The sequence below is a fragment of the Mustela lutreola genome, chromosome 1 (genome assembly GCF_030435805.1).
Source record: "Mustela lutreola isolate mMusLut2 chromosome 1, mMusLut2.pri, whole genome shotgun sequence".
NCBI classification, from domain to species: Eukaryota; Metazoa; Chordata; class Mammalia; order Carnivora; family Mustelidae; genus Mustela; species Mustela lutreola.
In genome coordinates this window covers 186287935-186295715 of record NC_081290.1, presented here as the reverse complement: position 1 = coordinate 186295715, position 7781 = coordinate 186287935, and the positions used below count along the sequence as shown (strand labels likewise).

Sequence of the window (7781 nt, the reverse complement as noted above, 5' to 3'; positions counted from 1 at the left end):
GCCTCTACCTTCGGCTCAGGTCATGATCCCAGGGGCCTGGGATCGAGTCCCGCATAGGGCTCTCTGCTCAGCAGGGAGCCTGCTTCTCCTCATCTCTCTCTCTGTCTGTCTCTCTGCCTATTTGTGATCTCTCTCTGTGTCAATTAAATAAATAAAATCTTTAAAAAAAAAAAAAAAGTTGGGTTCATGCTGCCTCAGTGTATCTTTCACCGATGTCTAATAGTCTTTCACTCCCCAGGAAGAGAGGGGAAGGCAGTGACGTGGGAAGATTCTGAACCCCTTCTTCCTCCAGCGGACACCAGGCTGCGGCTGCACCTAGTTCAACTCACTCTCAGAACAACCTGAGGACTGGCAGAACAGCTTTACCACAAGGACCAAGAAAAAGCAACATCGAGAAAGGTAGGATGGGCAGGGATGCCGTCAGGAATGGAACCTACAGTGACCCACCCGCAGGAGAGAGCTCACAGGTACTCTGCAAGGAATGAGGGGTTTCAGACCTTCCTTGAGCACTCTCAGTCATTGGGATCTGCAATGGATAGATGAGCCCATAACATCTGTGGCATCTGGCTTTGAAAAGCAGCAGAGCTTAACTTCAGTAAGAGCAGAGGGCTACAGGAAAGATTATACTCTTAAAAGAGCCCACGTGCAATATTACTCTGAGACCACAGAGGCAGCAGTTTGAAAAGTGCCTGTGCTACCTGTAGGATGTTTATAAACTAATTGTAAGACTTGTGCTAGAGGGACAGGGATCTGTAGGAACTTGCTCCAGGAGCAGAAATGCCGGCAGCTACCACTTTTCCTGAAACGGGTGGGTGCCATTCTGCATCTGCCTTGCTAGCACCATTCACCCTGCTCAAGTCTGCCCTGTGGACTTACCGTGGTCGGTGCTCCTGCAAATTGCCACACGTGATGGTCAACCCGGTCCAGACCCAGCACCCCTCCAACGCAAGTCTTGCCCCAGTGAGGGAAGGAGATGGGCCTGCAAGTTGTAGCCAACCTAAGACATAGAAACAAGCAGAGAGTCAGACAAAAATAGAGTAGAAGGTATCAACAGTAGCTTAGAAAATATAGAACAGGTCTGGAAGAAACCTCAAGGATAACATGATTCACAATACAGGAGTTTCAGAAACCGAAACCTTAACAAAGAAATAATCAGTGAAAACTTCCCTATGTTGGGGAATTAAACAAATACCGAGTTCCAGGATCCACAGAGAGCCCTCAAAGTGAACCCAAAAAAGGTCCACAGCAGGACACATACTAATGATGATGAAAATTAAATAGAACAAAAATTACTTACCTACAAGGAAATCCACATAAGGCTATAAGCTGATTCTTGAGCCGAAACTTTGGTAGACACAAAGTTTTGTAGGAAAAAAGCCTGCAACCAAGTACACTCTAAACCAGCAAGGTTATCATTCCAAATTGAAGGAGAGATAAATAGGTTCCCAGGGGAACAAAAGGTAAGAGTCTAAAACCACTTAAACAACCTTCTAAGAAACTTCTTTGAAGGGAAGAGAAAAAGCTATAGGAAGGGAAAAATTACAAGGCTATAAGCAAACATATAGGAAAGGCAGATCAAAAATGTACAAAGCTAGTAAAATATTAAGGTACTAATATCAATTTTATATATAATTAGTTGTCCTATACATGGAAGAGGGATTAAAAATGTAGTTCTTTTGGAATGTGTTTAAACGTAAACAATAATCACCTTTATATAGACTGCTATATATATATTATATAAACATAGTAGCCACAAATCAAAAACCTATAAAAAAGGAATCCATGCATGACAAGAAAGGAAAAGAATGACCAAACAACTAGAATAAAATTAACAGTATAGAGTGTTTATTACATTTAATTATTAATAAGTATGTGCTTTTTGCCAATCAGAAGACCTAGGGAGACTGAATTAAAAAGAAAAAAGACCCACCTATATGCAGTCTGTAAGAGATCCACTTCAGACCTCAAGACAGTGAAATAAATATAACTGAAAATAAAGGAAGCGATGGAAAAAAGAGCCAGCATCGCTATACTTGTATCAGATGTAACAGACTTTAAAAGACAATAGCATTATACAATAATAAAGGGATGGCTCAAACAAGAGGATATATAACAATTATAAATACCTATGCACTTAACAGACATAAAGGGAGAAGCTCTCATACACTACTAGTAGGGAACTTCAACAGCCCAGTCCCATCAAGTAGTGACTTTGAAAGACACATTAGACCAGATGAACTTAAGGTGATATACAAAGAACAATCCATCCACAAAAGCAATGCACACATTCTTTTCAAGTGCACATAAAACACTCTCCAGGGTAGATCACACTTAGGAGCACAAGTAGATTGAAATTATACCAAACATTTTTTCCAAACACGACGGTATGAAACTAGAAAGCGCACCAACATGTGGAGGCTATACTACACAACCAGTGGGCTGATGGAGAAAACAAAAAGTAAATTTAAAAACACCAGGACACAAATAGAACTAGAAATACTATGGTCAGACATCTTTGGGACACAACAAAAGCAGTTCCTAGAGGGACGTTTATGGCAATAGAGGCCTACATCAAAAACAAGAAAAATATCTAACCTAACACTTAAAAACAAAACCCAAGATTAATAAAAGGAAATAATAAATATCAAAGTAGAAACAAATTAAAAACAGACTTAACCATAGAAAAGATAAATAGCTGGTTATTTGAAAAACCTGATAAATCTATCAGACATATCACGAAAAAGCCTAAATGAAAGACAAAAAATAACAGCACAAAAATAAGGGACTACTATGAAAAAAATTATATGCCATAAATTGGGCAGCCTATAAGATTTCTCTCCAGAAATCCTGGAAATACAGTCTTCCAAAATGGAATACTGATTACTAGGGATGAAATTGAGCTGGTAATCAAAAATTCTCCCAACAAGCAAAAATCCAGAACCAGATGTATTCACAGAAAAATTCTACCAAACATTTAAAAAACAGTTGAAAATAGAACTGCCCTATGACCCAGCAATTGCACTACTGGCTATTTACCCTAAAGATACAAACATAGTGATCTGAAGGGGCACGTGCACCCGAATGTTTATAGCAGCAATGTCCACAATAGCCAAACTGTGGAAAGAACCTACATGTCCATCAACAGATGAATGGATCAAGAAGATGTGGTGTATATACACAATGGAATACTATGCAGCCATCAAAAGAAATGAAATCTTGCCATTTGTGACAACATGGATGGAACTAGAGCATATCATGCTTAGTGAAATAAGTCAAGCAGAGAAAGACAACTATCATATGATCTCCCTGATATGAGGAAGTGGTGATGCAACATGGGGGCCTAAGTGGGTAGAAGAAGAATCAATGAAACAAGATGGAATTGGGAGGGAGACAAACCATAAGTGACTCTTAATCTCACAAAACAAACTGAGGGTTGCTGGGGGGAGGGGGGTTGGGAGAAGGGGGTGGGATTATGGACATTGGGGAGGGTATGTGCTTTGGTGAGTGCTGTGAAGTGTGTAAACCTGGTGATTCACAGACCTGTACCCCTGGGGATAAAAATACATGTTTATAAAAAAATAAAAAATTAAAAAAAAAAAAACAGTTAACCTAGTCTTCTCAAACTACTCCAAAAAAGTAGTAATGAAAGGAAAACTACCAAGTTCATTTTATGAAGCCAGCATTACCTTGATATCAAAATCAGACAAAGACACAGCAAAAAATATAGGCTAATATCCCTGATGAACATAGCAGCAAAAATCCTCAACAAAATATTTGTAAACCATACTCACAAACATTAAGAGCTTCATTCACTGTATTTAAGTGAGATTTATTCCAAGAATTATTCAATACAGCAAATCATCAATGTGATATACCACATTAACAAAAATGAAAGATAAAAACCATATGATCAGGGAGCCTAGGTGGCTCAGTCAGTTAAGTGTCTAACTCTTGACTTCAGCTCAGGTCCTGATCTCAGCAATGTGCGAGGAGCCTGCTTCAGATTCTGCCCCTCCCTCATCACTTGCACTCTTAAAAAAAAATCCATATGATCATACAATAGATGAGATAAAGCACTTCGCAAAATTCAACACTCATTTGTGATTAAAAACTTAACTAAGTCGGTTAGAGGGTATATACTTCAACATAATAAAGGAAATACATGACAAATCTCCAGCTAATATCACACTCACTGTTGAAAAACTAAAGCCTTTCCTATAAAACCAGGAACATGACAAGGATGTCCAGTCTCATCTTTTATTTCAGCCTAATACTGGAAATAATAGCTGTAGCAATTAGAGAAGAACAAGAAATAACAGTTATCTAAATTGCTAAGGAAGAAGCAAAACTGCCACTATTTATAGAAACCCTAAAGATTTCAACAAGCTACTAAAACTAGTAAGTGAATTCATCAAAATTGAGGATACAAAATTAATATATAGAAATCTGTATATCTATTACACTAATAACAAACTAGCATATAAATTAAGAATATACTCCCACTTATAATTTGCATTAAAAAGCATAAAATATTTAGGAATAATAACAATGAATACTTGGGAATTTAGCCAAGTGAAAAACCTGTACTTGAAAACTCTAAGAAAGACACTGAGGAAGTAATTAAAGTTGACACTGAAAGGATAAACCATGTTAATGGGTTGGAAGAATATTGTTATACAGTGCATTCCACTGAAAGCAGTCTACAAGTTCCATGCAATCCTGATCAAACTACCAATAGATTTTTCCACAGAACTAGAACATACAATTCTAAAATTTACATGGAACTACAAAAGTCCCCAAATTGCAAAAGCAATTTTGAGAAAGAACAAAGCTAGAGGTAGCAGAATTCCAGATTTCAAGATATACTACAAAGTTGCAGTCATCAAAACAGTATGGTATTGGAACAATATAAACACTTACATCAAGGGAACAGGATAGAGACGCCAGAAATGTCTATACTTTCATGGTACATCAATCTATGAGAAAAGAGGCAAGAGTATACAATGGGGAAAATAGAGTCTCTTCAAAAAATGGTGTTGGGAAAACTGGACCACTTTCTTAACACCATATACAAAAATAAACCCAAAAAAGATTAAAGACCTAACTCTAAGATCTAAAGCCATAGAACACCTAAAACAAAATAGGCAAAAACATCTAACAAAACAAGCAACATTTTATGGCTATGTCTCCTCAGGTAAGGGAAATGCAGGAAAAATAAACTATTGGGACTATGTCAAGCTCAAAGGTTTTGCCCAGTAATGGAAACTAGCAACAAAATGAAAAGCAACCAATTAAATGGGATAAGGTATTAGCAAGTGATATATCCTGCAAAGTGCAAATATTCAAAAATATAGTAAGAACTCACACAATACCAAACATGATAATCTAACTAGAAATGGGCAGAGAGGGGCACCCAGGTGGCTCAGTCCGTTAAGTGTCTGCCTTCAGCTCAGGTCATGACCCTGGAGTCCTGGGCATCGGGCTCCCTACTTGGTGGGGAATCTCCTTCTCCCTCTGCCCCTCTCCCTGCTCAAGCACATGCACACATGTACTCTCTAATAAATCTATTAAAAAAATTTAATTTTAATTTTAAAGAATGGGCAAAGAACCTAAATAGACATTTTTCAAAGAAGACATATGGATGGCCAATGGCCACAGGAAAAGATGCTCAGCATCACTCATCATCAGGGAAATGCAAACTGAAACCACAGCGAGCTATCACCTCACACCTATAAGAATGGCTAGTGTCAAAAAGACAAGAAGTAACAGTGCTGACAAAGGTGTGGAGAAAAAGATACTCTAGGGCACTATTGGTGGGAATGTAACTGGGGTGCATCCAGTATGCAAAACCAGTAGGGAGATTCCTTAAAAGTTAAAAATAGAAATAACACTCGGGGGGGCCTGGGTGGCTCAGTGGGGTAAAGCCTCTGCCTTTGGCTCAGGTCATGATCCCAGGGTCCTGGGATTGAGCCCCACATTGGGCTCTCTGCTCAGCGGGGAGCCTGCTTCCTCCTCTCTCTCTGCCTGCCTCCCTGCCTACTTGTGAAAAATAAATAAAATCTTTAAAAAAAAAAAAAAAAGAAAGAAAGAAATACCACACAGTAATTCCACTTCTGGGTTTCTACCTGTAGAAAATGAAAACCCTAATTCAGAAATATATATGCACCCTTGTGTTTACTGAAGCATTATTTACATGCAGCCTAAGGGTCCACTGATTGATAAACAGATAAAGAACACTTGATGCACATACAAAAGAGTCAGGAAAAAGAAAGCTTGCCATTTGCCTCAACATGCATGGAACTAGATGGTATTATGTACGCTAAATGAAATAAGCCAAACAGAGAAAAATACCATATAATTTCACTGACATGTTGAATCCAAGAAATAAGCAAATGAGCCAACTCTTTGTTGCCTTGAGGAGAGGACAAAGTAGGGATAAATGAACCTGATAAACGGGATTAAGAAGTACAATCTTCCAATTATAAATAAGTCATGGGGATGAAAAGTACCACATAGGGAAGATGGTCAATAATACTGTAATAACTTCATATGTTGACACATGATTACACTGATAGTGGTGAACATTTTATAATGTAAAGAATGGGCAAATCGCTATGTTCTATACCTGACAGTAATATAATATTGTATATCAACTATAATTAAAAATAATTTTTAATTAAAAAAATGTTTACATGTCACTCAAAATTGTCAGAGTTTAAATAATATGATGATAGGTAAATAAACATTCAAATTCATAATAGGTAAAATGACGTGGTTCGTTTCATTATGTCACATACCTTGCATTTTCAGTTTTGTTCTGGTCTAAACTTACCTATCTCCTTCCATCACTGGAATACCTCCATGAAGTCCTCACACCCTAAAATATCACTGAGCCCATGAAAGCCACCAATGGAGACTGAGCAAAGAATAAAGAGAATCCTGGAGAAACTAAACCAGCTGATCCCACCCAGACTTTTCACCCACATGAGTATCACCACCAGAGCCACACACAGCACAGCCACCCTCCTCCAGCCTTGAGACTCCTACTGGAGGAGAGAGCAGCTAGACATCCTGCTGGGGGGTGCAGGGGGGAAGTAGGTGGTATTTCCTGAAGGCCAGGATGTCATCCCCCTTTCTAAAAGCAGCACTGTAGGAAGGTGACACCCTTTCACAATGGCACCCACCTTGTCAGTGTCACTCTCTTCTGGGAAGGCCAGGTCTCTGTCCTCGCGATGGGGGTGGATACCCCCATGAAGGCATATCTGCTCTCTGGAGGCAAGGAACCAATGCCACGACAGGGTTATTTTCAAAGATAAATTTGTTAATGGCACCACTCATGCCTTCGCTGAACATGGCCTAACCCTAAACTCAAGAGTGTGAGACCTCAGTACACACCTTGTAAGTCCCTGCCTCACGTGACCACTCACAACTGAGAAATTCTTACCTTCCTGTCAAGGAATAAAGCCTTTTTCACACATAAAATACAGTTCTAAGCACCCTCCAAAGTTCCCATGGGCAGTGTTATATTGCCCATCTCATTTAATATTGAACATGACATTTTCTGATGCCTCTTCTACTCAAGGTCTGGTCAGACATGTGGTGTTTGTGAGACCCCTTTTCATGACTCCCCCTACCAAGTTTGGCATTCTCCCCAAAAAGTTCACTAACAGAGGGCTGCCCAAAGTGGAACTCTGTATTATATGTACCTTTACTTTACCATGAGGACCAGTATTCTCAGAGTCAATCATGTCTTTCACTGTAGACCTAGGTTTGCAAAATAT

The 7781-nt window shown here is 39.0% G+C and overlaps 1 pseudogene; it reads left to right on the top strand.

Moving 5' to 3' along the window:
• The first annotated feature begins 777 nt into the window (after positions 1 to 777).
• On the top strand, positions 778 to 7380 carry LOC131828935 (NXPE family member 1-like; annotated as a pseudogene).
• The last annotated feature ends 401 nt before the right edge of the window (positions 7381 to 7781 follow it).